An 8,206-nucleotide genomic window follows, 5' to 3' on the forward strand; every position below is an offset into this window, starting at 1 on the left:
TGACTGGCCCAGAAATTGTAAGTTCACCTTGACAAGAAACAGCAACACCAGAAGTTTACTGCTGAACTTAATTTGCCACTTACTCGAATAGCCTCGCAGACCTGCTTGCCAAGTAGGAGGCTAGTTTTCCTGCTTCATATCACCATTGTAGTGGGGCTCAATGGTGTCAGTCTTAATACTGACTTGAATGGGGACCTTATGGTGAATCCTAGACTATGAGGCTAATGGAAATTGTCTATTCAAGTGGATTATAGGTTTCCTGAGGACAGAACAGACATCACTCCTGGTGATTTTTAGAACTTGATTACCAAGGAAGAAATACCAGCTGCTAACAGTCAACTTTATGGGCAAAGATTAAGCTCTCTATATCTGGTCTTATCCTGGATGCTAGTTTTTTATTGCCCAGTGACCATTTCCATCTCACGCTTAACTTCCTGATGTTTTTTGGAACCATCTCTTCCAATTTTCAGTCCTGGTGATTTAGACAGTCTTTTCATGCTGGACATTTTGTTGCAACCTCATCAATCACAGCAAAGTCCATCTTGACTCTAGTGATTAGTTCAGGAATGGATGCATGATTCAAGTTTGTCCAATGATAATCAACCCTAGGTGTTTTCTCAGTTGTGGAGAAGTTCTCTTAGATGCTTTAGCTTTGTAGGAGAAAACTCAAACCAACAGGGCCTACCTACTATGTTGAATGATTGTAGGAGAAAACTCAAACCAACCAGGCCTACTACTGTGTTGAATGAGCCGGGCAGAAAATGAAGCCAGTACAGAGGGAAATGGAGCCAAAAGAGGAAGAGACTTGAGTTCTGATGATCACATTTTTGCCCCTGTATCCAACTGTGCCTGAAGCTAATAGTACATCACCTGGACTTTTCAGTTATGTGAACCAATAAATTCCCCTTTTTGTTTAAGTTACTTTGAGTTGGGTTTCTATTACTTGAAATTGAGTCCTGGCTAATAACACTATTTAGCAGCAATGGAACTTGGCATATTCAAGTTATTAAGCTATAAGTCAAGGACACATTAGAATTATTTTCTAAAAGCACAACAGAAATTGAGAATAATACACTACTGAAACATAAAACTTACTGGTACAAAAATTCAAGTGAAAATGATGAATACAATATGGTTCACTGAAAAAAGAAAACCTACATAGTTAACATAAAAAAGACACATTTATTGTGACCAGACATAGAAAAATGTTCACAATGGGTAAAGCAAAACAGTTGATAGAAGTGTATGGTGTGAACTCAAATTTAAGCTGTGTGTTTATCTTTGTAAATGCATAGAAAGGTTTGTTATTGGCTTGAGCAGTAGATTACATAGTATTAAAATTCTGTATGACTACTTTCGACTACATTAATTTTAAACTTTATTTTAAAATAAATAATTTTAAAAATAAATGCCCACTGTTTGACACTGGCAAGTTACTTAAACCAGAGCTTATCTAAAATTTTCTAAAAGTAATATGATTAACCAAAAGAAAACCAGTAGCCATTCATAAAACAGTCCCTAGAAGGCAAAGAGAATGATCTATCTATATAAAACAGGATTTGTTAGACTAAGACACATCTCCAACATAAGTAAAAAAAAGACTCATAATTACTACCCCCATACACAAGATTCCTATAGGTTAACTATACTAACAGTTGTGTGTCTTGTAACAACAGGCATATATCTTTGAGAAATGCTTTGTTAGACACTTTTGTTATGTGAACATAAGAGTATACAACACAAACACCTGGTGTGACTAGGCTGAATCTATCAAGGGACTACAGTAGTATGGGTGGCTCATCAGAACATGGCACATTCGTGGAATTGTTAGTCATTTAGTGCTGTTTTATGCTAGGTGTTTCAGGCCTTCACATTCTGCTTTAAGAGAGGAAATACTGCAAAAGAGCCTTTAAAAGGCATAAAGTAACTTGCCCATGTTACACAGGAGGTGATAGAGCTGTGTCTCCCTCCAGTGGCCTATTCAATCTGTGCATGAGCCAGTGAGCTCTTCTGTATTTCTTTAAACATGAAAATATCCAAAGCAATCAGTGAAACACAAATCAACTACCAAAAGGTACCATTCACATGAATCAGATGGCAAAAGCTTATATCAGCAACCACCTACAGTGCTAACATAAATTAGGACACAATTGTTTTAACATTTTTAGTGGAAGTGTAGATTGTACCAGTCTTTTTAAAAGGTAATTTCAAAAAGAAATTAAAGTTTGAAATGTGTTTTCTCAGTCACTAGCCCTTCTTTGAAGACTCCCTTCAACATATGCTAAAAATAATACATACAGATATGGTATAAGAAGTTAATTGAACATGGAAGTAAGATCTCTTATTCACCTGTTAATAATGTATTTCTTAAGCAAAAAAGTATTAAGGAAAGTTATCCTGACTTCTATAAACACAATATACTGTCTAAATGAAAATGAAAGGGGGCTAAAGAGATGTATTAAGAGTACCATCTGAGCCGGGCGTGGTGGTGCACGCCTTTAATCCCAGCACTCGGGAGGCAGAGGCAGGCGGATTTCTGAGTTCGAGGCCAGCCTGGTCTACAGAGTGAGTTCCAGGACAGCCAGGGCTATACAGAGAAACCCTGTCTCGAAAAACCAAAAAAAAAAAAAAAAAAAAAAGAGTACCATCTGCTCAGTTCAGTTCCCAGCACCCACATGGCAGCTCATAACCATCCCAAGCTCCATGTGATACCTTATTCTGACCTTGCATACCATGTGCATACATACATGGATGCAAACACTCATACACATAGATATTTTTAAAAGATACAAAATCTAAAATATCAATAGTAGTAGCAAAAATTAGAAATAGGCAGTGGTGGCGTACACCTTTAGTCCTAGCACTTGGGAGGCAGAGGCAGATGGATTTCTGAGTTCGAGGCCAGCCTGGTCTACAGAGTGAGTTCCAGGACAGCCAGGGCTACACAGAAAAACCCTGTCTTAAAAAACAAACAAACAAACAAACAAAAAAAACAAAAAAACCCTGCTTAAAGTGTTCAACTGCTTTCCTAATCCAAAGTTCACATTCTGCCAACAGTCATGGTAAGGCCTGTCACAGGCATGTTAAAAGCCAGCCTGGTGCATGGCTAGTTCCAGGAGATTGAAAGATAAAATTAAAAATAAAAGAATCATGGTAGAACACCTACCTCATCATACTTTCAAGACTTGAGTTAGATCCCCAGCTCTAAAAAGAGGAACAGAATAAAGATGAATTTCACAACTACATTTTAAAGATGCTTGCAATCCAGATGGCCGAAGCTCAACCTTTGGATAGGCCTCTACTACAGCAGGGAAAGGGCTGACCATTAGACAACCACATTCTGAAAAAAGACTGGTCATCTCCTTTTATTCAGTGGTTTTTAACTGGGGAGTCTCAACCCCACAGGGTCACATATCAGATAGTCATAGTAGTAGAAAAATTAGCAACAAAATTTTGTGGTTGAGGGTCACCACAACTGGTTGGGGGTCACTGCAACATGGGGAACAGCATTAGGAAGGTTGAGAACCATTGCATCTGTTCCTCAAACACATTTCTCATCCTGTTAGGCAAGTATAATCCCACTAAATTCGGGTTCTCAAAGAGGCAGAACCAACAGGATATTGAAAGAATGGTTCAATCCAGATAAAAAAATTCTTTGTTCTTTCTGTTTACACGCATTGGAAGTAGATCTTCCTCAATCCTCACAGACTAGTCTTGACACACTAGAAAAATATATTGCTTTGCTTAGTTTCTTTGTTCTCCCTAAACCAGTACAAATGACACAAGATTAGAAGTCATACCTATTAGGTTTTTGTAGCCAAAGACATAAGCAATTTTTGAGACTTGCCTTAACAATGTACCCATCTTCTCTTCTTCCACTTGTCAGTTAGAGGCTGAACCTAATGCCTGAATCCTGAGGTGTGTTGCTGCTGGACCATGAGGAAGAAAGACCTTTATATGGATGCTGGTAGAGCCTCAGAGCAGAAGGTTCCTGATGAACATTGGCCTAAACTATTTACCTTTGGACTTCATTTCTAGAATGCATGTTGGTCTTCACATTCTATTTGAGATTTTTTTTTTCTCTTCTTCAGACCTAAATAGTTTGATGGAAACATTTTTAGGAACATCTCATTCCATGTATACTACTGAATCAACCTGCTGTTAGCCAGGCTTATAGACAAGACGGCACTACACCCTAAGTAGATGAACACTTGAATCATGAATCAAGTATTTATCTCCAATTGAAAATTAACAAATTGTTTGGGTTTTTTTGTTGTTATTGTTTATCAGCTAGGTGGCCCTCTTTATTCCAAGAGATCTTTGTATTGGATATCTGTTGCTTTTATCTACCCACTATCCTTCCTCCTTTTGATGAGGATATTTGAATTGTCTTTGTCTTTTCCAATTCTCTTCCACTATCTGGACATAAGCTAACCATCATCTCTGAGTCTGTTTATTCATTTAACAACAACAAAAAAGCAATCTATCCCTTAAACTGCCAGTTAGAAAGCAGGATAGTGAACACACATACAATGACTGGTACATAATAAGCCCTCAACAAATGTCAGCTGTTGGTAAATGTCTTTAAGGTGACATCCTGTAAGGCTCAGGATTGCCAGTAGCTATTTCCTTGTCTTTTGTTTAAGGTTTGTGTGTGAGAGAGACCTGCATATATGTATGTACACCATATTCATGCCTGGTGCTTTCAGATGCCAGAAAAGAGCATCATTCAGGTTTTCTGGAAACTAGAATTATAGATGTGAATCATGTGGGTGCTGGAACCAAACCTGGATGCTCTGCAAGAGCAGCAAGTACTCTTAACCACTGAGCCATCCCTCTAGTCCCTCCTGGCCTTCTGTTTTATTTTTAACCTCAGCCTCAATCATTAAGATCTGTGACATGCACACACTATCATATTCAATATATCTTATAAGGAAAATCAGCCCTAAGAAATGCTGTTATATTGGCCTTTAAGCAAATAGGGTAAGAGGCCTTGATAAAGGGGGCTCAATATTCTGTATCAGAACAGCCTCGCACAGTTCACTTAAACAATGGATCCCCATTTCTCTGAAGGCATCAAATAAACAAAAAGCCACAGGTAGAACCTGCTGCCTTGGCACATACCTGTAATCCCAGTTTCTTAAGAGAGTGAAGCAAGAGTTTTGTGAAGAGCCTGAGACATGGCTCAGAAATTAAGAGCACTGTTTGTTCCTCCAGAGGACCAGGGTTTGGTTCTGATCACTGGCATAGACCCTCTTTTGACCTCTATGGCATCAGACACAGTTGCTCATACACACATGCAAGCAAAACATTTATATGCATATTTTTTTAATTAAAGAGGATTGAGTTCAAAGCAAACCTAGCAACACATTAAGAACCCATCTCCAAGAAAAATTTCTGTACTTGCACAGCAACAAGAATCAAAGTTAAAGCCGGGCGTGGTGGCGCACGCCTTTAATCCCAGCACTCGGGAGGCAGAGGCAGGTGGATTTCTGAGTTCGAGGCCAGCCTGGTCTACAAAGTGAGTTCCAGGACAGCCAGGGCTATACAGAGAAACCCTGTCTCGAAAAACCCAAAAAAAAAAAAAAAAAAAAAAAGAATCAAAGTTAAGTTATAATTCTAGCCAGGCAGTGGTGGCACACACCTTTAATCCCAGCACTTGGGAGGCAGAGACAGGTGGATTTCTGAGTTCGAGGCCAGCCTGGTCTACAGAGTGAGTTCCAGGACAGCCAGGCCTACACAGAGAAAGGTTCTGTCTCTAAAAACAAACAAACAAAAAAAACCAAAAAACAAACAAACAAACAAACAAACAACAAAAAAAATATATATATATATATATATATAATTCTAGACTATTAGACTAGTTTTTATCTCTATCTACAGCTTTATCTCTAGTTGTCAACCTGATCCATCAGGCATTAAATTTTAGACACAATAGATGAAATTAGATCTAACCACTGATCCAGGAAATGGAATAAAGACAGACAACTGAACTCATCAAGTGTTAAATATAAAGAACTTGGGGACCCATACACTCATTCTCTCCATGTGAAGACCACAAGAAATTGACTTCAGTCACAAGTACTTGCTGACGTGGTCAAAAGATGATGATGGTCTTTAGAACTACATCTGAAGAGCACTGAATTAGCATTTTAAATCAGATTACCTTGTGCTACCATAATTATACTGTAGCACATTCTGTATAGACCCTACATTATTCATTTTCCAATGTAATCATTTAAAGTATACTATATGAACATGCTCACATGCACAGGAGACTAATCCAAGCCACGGGGTCGACATGGAGTATTGAAGCAGGCAGCCTGTGGTGAGAGGAAGAGACTGTGCCCACACTCTGGAGAAATCGAGTCACAAGTCACATGGCCTCTCAGTTTTTCCTGGCTCAGAGTGTTCACTCCTACTCCTAACCCCCAGCCACTTTGGGGTTCTCCAATTCATCTAACTACGGGAAACTTAACAATGATACTGAACTATGTGAAAAGGACTCACAAAACCTCAAAGCTGTAATAGCAGACATCTTTGGCTTCTGCTGAAAAGTAAATTGATACCAAGTTGTTCTTAGCTCTTTGCCAAGTGCATTGCTGTGTGCTCATACATGAGGTGCCCAAAAAGGAAACAAGGACTCGGGCTGTGTTTGTATATCTGCCTAGAAATAGAGACCTCTCCCAGTTCTGTCTTTTAAGGCAAAGAGCCCCAATCAAATAGCATTCTATCCTAACAACTTCCCTCCCAAAGCCTCATCTCATCTGTGTGCACCTATTTCATGATAACTGGATACTCTTGCTTCAGTTTCAGAAGCAGAGTGTGATGGACCAACATATAATCCCAGTGACTGAGGAGGCAGAGGCTGAAGGATAATGAGTTTGAGGCCAGCTTGGGCAAGCAACAGAGAGACCCTGTTGCAAAATAAAAGTTATAAGATGAGGAGGATACAAGTCAGAAGAACACTTGCCTAACATAAGTAAGAGCTAACGTATGTGAGAGCCTATGTCTAATGCACAATATACTTCAACAGAGAGAAGATGAGGCAAAAGTCACAATCCACCTGTGCTTCTGCACTGGCTTTCTACCCCATGTCAAAATATATGAGAAAAGCAATACAAAAGAAGAAATGTCTTAGTCCATAGTCCCTTGACCCTGTCACAGAGTCTGAAGCAAAAAGACACCACCAGTGTCTTTCTGCTAAAACCCAATCTCCCAATAGCCCATTTAACTATGAATTCATCAATGGTGTTGCAATCTTCATGAGCAAATCACCTCTCAAAAACACCACTAGCTGGCCATCAAGCTTTCAACATATGAGCTTTGGGGCCCACTTATATCCAAAACATAATGCATGCCTACTTCTCTCATTTCCTTATATTTCTTCCACTTAGAAAATGAGCGAAGCAATAGCAGCAGCCATCCTCCAGACAGGGCGATTGTTCCAGAGTCAGTACCATGAGCCACAATTCTCAAGCCTTCTTGCCCACCAATGCCAGACTTCCTCCAAGCTATGAAACAGAGGAATACGGGGTGACTGAGCTGGGGGAACCCAACAACTCAGCTGTTGTGAGGACCACCGTGACCAACATGCCCAAAATGGCATCGGTGCCTGACCATGTGGTCTGGTCCCTGTTCAATACACTCTTCTTCAACGCCTGCTGCCTGGGCTTCATTGCCTATGCCTACTCTGTGAAGTCTAGGGACAGGAAGATGATGGGCGATGTGATTGGAGCCCAGGCCTATGCCTCCACTGCCAAGTGCATGAATATCAGCTCCCTGATCTTCAGCATCCTTATGGTCATTATCTGCATCATTATTTTCTCTACCACCTCTGTGGTAGTCTTTCAGTTGTTTTCACAAAGAACACCCCATTCTGGATTCTAGCTGCCCTGTGCTCCAAGGTCAACATCTGCCCCACCCAACACCCCGTCCCCCACCCCAGGCTGAAGCCTAGACCCTTTACCCTATGAGTATGCAAATGTTACCTTCACATATCTGTCCACAGTGGATTCAATAAAGTGCACGTGGTGGCAACTCTGGAAATAAAAAAAAGAAAAGAAAAGAAGAAAAGAAAAGAAAAGAAAAGAAAAGAAAAGAAAAGAAAAGAAAAGAAAAGAAAAGAAAAGAAAAGAAAAGAAAAAATCAGCGAAGCATACATGGGCCTCCAACATGGAACAAGAAACCATTTCTATATTTCTAT

The 8,206-nt window shown here is 39.7% G+C and overlaps 1 pseudogene; it reads left to right on the forward strand.

The window, feature by feature from the left end:
• The first annotated feature begins 7,422 nt into the window (after positions 1-7,422).
• Positions 7,423-7,894, forward strand: LOC110306028 (interferon-induced transmembrane protein 2 pseudogene; annotated as a pseudogene).
• The last annotated feature ends 312 nt before the right edge of the window (positions 7,895-8,206 follow it).

The sequence above is a fragment of the Mus caroli genome, unplaced genomic scaffold (genome assembly GCF_978045245.1).
Source record: "Mus caroli unplaced genomic scaffold, Mus_caroli_1 scaffold_13, whole genome shotgun sequence".
Taxonomy (NCBI): domain Eukaryota; kingdom Metazoa; phylum Chordata; class Mammalia; order Rodentia; family Muridae; genus Mus; species Mus caroli.